Source organism: Phaethon lepturus, unplaced genomic scaffold (assembly GCF_000687285.1).
Source record: "Phaethon lepturus isolate BGI_N335 unplaced genomic scaffold, ASM68728v1 scaffold22597, whole genome shotgun sequence".
Lineage (NCBI taxonomy): Eukaryota > Metazoa > Chordata > Aves > Phaethontiformes > Phaethontidae > Phaethon > Phaethon lepturus.
This window is the reverse complement of record NW_010550120.1, coordinates 2,643-7,871: the sequence shown is the minus strand read 5'-3', so window position 1 is coordinate 7,871 and position 5,229 is coordinate 2,643.

Sequence of the window (5,229 nt, the reverse complement as noted above, 5' to 3'; positions counted from 1 at the left end):
CAGGAATGCAAAGCACAACCAACACCACGGAGCTGCTTTGCAGGTTCCCCCGGTGTACCTGCTCCTGGGGAACTACTTCACGCACAACTCAACGTGCACGGGACGGGCAGGAGAAACATGTTTTTGCTGTAAATCCTTTTCCACTTCCAGCTGGGAAGAGCATCACAGCAGGACTTGCATGGAGAATGTAGCACCTAGAGGCAACACAAGGCTTGGGAACACAGCGCCTGTCCTCCAAAGGGGAAACCAACCCCAAGGGCTCCACGCAGCTTACAATGCCAGCTACCCCCGCTTTGGCAACAGGTCATGCATCGATTGTTCATTCATCGCATCAACAGATGCTGCAACCCCCTCTCGGCGGTGAGTCACGCACGCAAAAAAGGGGGATAAAGGGAAAAAAAAGGGAAAAAGGAACGAAACTTAAACCCAGCAGCAGGTTGCTCTCATTACACACACCTTTACCCTCAGCGGCCTTGCCAACAAAGAGACCCACATGCTGGAAATGCAGAGCTGGGGGGCCGTGGGATGCTGCTCTGGGGACAAGGATCCCAAACCCCCAGCCTGGGTGGGAAAGGCTGTCCCGCTGGAAACTCAAACCCCCTGTCCCCAGCCAAGCTTCTGACAACGAAAGCAAATTCCCATGGCAGTTATTTGCACACGTTTGCCGAGCACAGGCTCCAACAAGCACCAGGGCAGGAAGAGAAGCAGCAGCGAAGGTTGAAAAGCCATTTTCACTTGACAGACCACATGCAGAAGGGATGCATGGTCTTTTTTGGACTGCCATTATCAAAGCAGCCCCATGCAGAGGCAGCAGCCCGTGCCAGCACACCCGCAACGGAGCAGCATCCAGAGCAAGAGGATTTCAACAGGCGAGATGGGACCAGAGCACCCAGGGCCCGCGAGGTTACTGGGAGCAAGAAGCCCATTTTCCCTTCATGCAGGTGCCTACGTAAACATGTTTGCAAGCCGGCTACAGCGGACGGGCAGAATAACCTGGTCTGGACTCTGCCCTGGCAGCAGCCACGGCACGGACATGCTCTCCACCCCAACGGATGCTCTCCCTCCAGTGACAGTGACAAAGAAGGAGGGTGTCTCCAGCAGACACCCAAGCTGTGACACATCGCTCCAAGGGACCATGCTACCAGGGTGCAATCTGCCTGCAGATGCTCTCCTCTGGGGCAGTGCTACAACTAAGCAGATTCCCCCAGGAACCAAAAAGAGCATCCCCAAAAAACTCCTTGGATGCTGCAGATGCTGCCTTTGAGCCATCCAGCTCAGCACAGCGTGACAACACATCCCCTTGGAGGGCAAGAGGAGCGGAGAGCAGAGCCCATCCTGCCTTTCTGGTCACCAAAGAGGAAGGACTAGCAAGAAATATTTTGCCATGCATGGCATGAGTGCTAGCTGAACTCGGCACATGCAACAGCACCAGCTCCACCCGCATCTGGAGCTCTGTACCAACAGGTCTGAGGTGTTTTTCTGAGCTGGCTGTGGGTTTTTCTGCAGCTGCTAAGGGAAAAAGACACCTGGAAGCAGTTAGGGCTCTGAAAATTAGCATGAAACAGAGAGAGAAGCCTGAATCGGCACCTTTTTGATTTTTAAGATGAGAGAGAGTGACGGGCCAGCGCGCTCGGCCACTGACAGTTCAAACCCAACGTGCCAGACTTGCAAAGCTGGGATCAAACTGCTCAAATATCTTTAAAAAAAAAACGAAAGCAGAGCCTTCCTGGAGGGTGAAAATGGAGTGAACTGGGCAGGTAAAAGCAAAATTAAGCCCTGCCACCATTTTGTAAGCAGCGTCACCACACTGCAGCACCTCGGTGCTCTCCCCTGGGCTCCCAGCTAGGGGCAAACGCTTGCCCAGGACAAGCTGGCCACCAAGAACCCTATCCCCAAGGCCTGGCTGCCTCCTGCCCAGCCTTGCCTCCAGCAGCGCGGAAAGCACCTCGACCTGATTTTTGGCAGGACTAACCCTCTCCTCCCCCTGCTCAGCAGTGTTTTCACACAGCAGGGCGTTTCCTGGCTTGGCCGAGATGCAACAAGCCCTCAGAGCTGCCTTTCCAGCCCCAAAACACGGGTTTCATCACAGCCCAGGACATCCAAGGAGCTCAGTGCTGCTCTCAGCCACCCCAAAGACCTTCACCAGCCTTGCTGGGCACCTCTGATCACAGCCCCTGGCGAAGAAGGCTGTTTGTCCTCATATTAAAACTTTCCATCCCAAAACTATCACGGAGCAGCTATTTCCTCCCTGCCCCGCTGCGAGGTCTCCTCCTCTACTCGGCTTAAAGACAGATGTGTGGAGGACACGACTGCAGCGATTTCGCCTCGGCTCACGCCCGATAGAGAGCAGAAAGTGCGCTCTGACCCTGGGTGTGAAAATCTCCCCTAGCAGATGCAGCCAGAAGCCAAGGCCATGGTGGGAACGGCAACAAACCACCGCATCCTAGAGATACCCCAGCCAAGAGCCCGCAGGCCACAGCGCGTGCTCTGTTGCTAATGATCTCCACTGATTTTAATTTAACAAGGGAGGGCAACGGCCACAAGCACGCCATGGGCTGACAGCGGTCCAGAGGGGTTGGCAGTGGAGATGAGAGCGGGTCCGTGCCCGGGGGAAACACGAGGACAGTGCCACGGAAAGCGCGTTACCCGTCCGCTCTCAGCACATCAAGGAGGGTACGTGATGGGTACAACCAGCAAGGGGAAGGGAAAAGTGCCTGGAGTGGGGCTTAGCTTGGAAAGGAACAACAGACAGCGAGGGAGCCCTAGCAGGGATACGGGCACTGTTCCTTGGCCCTGAGGGTGCTTCTCACCCCTCCGAGGTGCCAACGCTGTGCAGATGGGCAGCACACATCACTGGGCAACGATGTGACCTTCTGGAGGGCTTCTCAATCACCCTGGGGCCAAAGCAAATTCAGAGCAATGTCACCCTGTGCCACCTCCATCTTAGCCCGTTCCTTCCCCGGACGATGCTGCTTCTCTCTCCCTGTGCCAAGCCACGCAGCAGCAGGCAGCGACGGGGCCGATGAGCTCCTCCTCTGAGCAGCTCTGCCAGCCATCTTGGCCTGACTCCACACCACCTTCCTCCCGAGCCCAAGGAAATCCTCGTCCCTTCTCCACTGAGCCTTGCCCCAGAGTGGACCTCCATCAGGACATGGGGGAGAGAAGCTCTGGTGGCCTGAAGGACTTCATCTAGAAAAGCTTAGCACCCCGAGGAAAGGGTTTGTACCCAGAGTAGCTTTTTCACTGATGGGGAGCGGGAAGGAGAGTGTCTGGCTCCTGCTGCCAGGGCAGAGATGCTGCGGCTGCTCGGGCGAAAGGCTGCACTGCACGCCCTCCACAGCTGGGGAGGGACAAGAACGAATAAAGGGGACTGCAGCAGGGAGGGCTTTGGGGAATATGGAGCTGGGCTAATTTTGTGTTGGTAACAGCTTCACAAGACAAGTTCCCTGTCGCAGAGACACCAAAGGCCACTCGCCATTGCTCCCCATCCAAGGCAGCAGCCACCAAGCAACTGCAAGTCGCTGCAGGAAAACACCAGAGCCAGGAATCATAAGTCCTCTGCTACACTTACTGTCCCCTTACCCACAGGACCCCAGGTGTAAAGCCCTGAATTTTGCTCTCCAGAGACTGAGCTCCGGCAGCCCGGTGTTTGCACGGCCAGCAGAGCTTCGCCCTGGAAGGCTCACGGCTTTAACCTTTCCCATTTGCGAGGGGCTGTGAGGTCTTCGGGGAAGAAAGCAAATGAAAGTGAGATTTCAAAGGGGGAGAAAAGAGGTAATGACAATTATGTTTTTTTCTTCACCCAGCCCAGGAAACTTTGGGTGCCCACTGCCCTTCTCCGCCATCAGCCTCGCAGCCCATGGAGCAAAATCAAGGCCCTTTTGGGCCTCCACACAGTGAGGTCCAAGGTCCAACCCCACAGGCGTTACTGTGCACCTCTCGTCCTCCCCAACGCCATGTCCCTGCCATGCCTCCCACCCAATGGACCATGTTGGCCAAGGGGAAAACACAGCCTGATGAGTGTTGGATCGAAGCTCTCATCTTGCTGCAGCTGGAGGCATTTCCATCGTCTCTAAATGCTGTGTTGATGGGGATGGACGTGGAGGCAACGCTCCCCAGCTCGCTGCCATGCCGCAGGGAAAGCAAGATGAGTCCCTGCAGGGGACTGCAACGGCATTTCCTGGATGTCAGGAAGCAGAAGCGATAGCTGCCTTGTGAGTATAGCAATAGAACGAGAGGAAATGGCCTCAAGTTGCGCCAGGGGAGGTTTAGACTGGATAGTAGGAAAAATTTCTTTACTGAGAGAGTGGTCAAACACTGGAACAGGCTGCCCAGGGAGGTGGTGGACTCATCATCACTGGAAGTGTTCAAAAGACATGTAGACGTCGCAGTTCGGGATATGGTTTAGCGGGCATGGTGGTGTTGGGTTGATGGTTGGACTTGATGACCTTAAAGGTCTTTTTCAACCTTAATGATTCTGTGATTCTGTGAACAAAACCTCTTCTGCTGGGCTGAGCCCTTGTTTCAGAGGGACTGACCACCCCACCGTTTACCTGCGGAACTACCACGTCTTTCCCTGTGCCTGTGCCGAGCCCGCTAGCACTCAAGGACCCACCGGCAGAGTGTTACAGTTGGACACGTTGATGGTCACCATGACAGTTTGCAAGCACTGTGTTGCACTCATCCTGCCAGAAGCACTGGGCTTTGGGCTCCCAAAAAAATGAGGTAGAAGATAGAGCTGCAGGGACCAAGTCACAGGGGAGAGAGAGGTGAGGACCAGGAGCATCCCACCCAGACAGGGCCACAGCAAAGGGTTTTCAAGAAAGGTACTGCGTCCAGAGACGCACATCGGGCTCAATAGGGCAGTAATAGGCATGGCTTAAAAATAAAAGCACTACACAGATCAAGTGGGAAGGGAGAAATGATGCTCGGCACTGTTGCCTTGCTTGCAAACGCCAAGCCTTGGAGCTGGCTGGGCATGGGGCAAGCCTTCCGGTGCCCGAAAAGGCCATGAGAGCTCTCACGCGGCTCTTGTGCAAATCCAAGAGTTGATTTTCTCCCGTACAAAACACTAAAATGACCAAGATGTTCAACTGAACAAGGCAGCTCATAAACACGCCCAGGACGCTGGCTGATGGCTTGTTCCTGGAGAAGAGTCCAACTTTGACGGAACATTTTCCATCGAGCTGAAAACAAGTATAAAAATCATCATCGGTCAAGTTTCCGTGC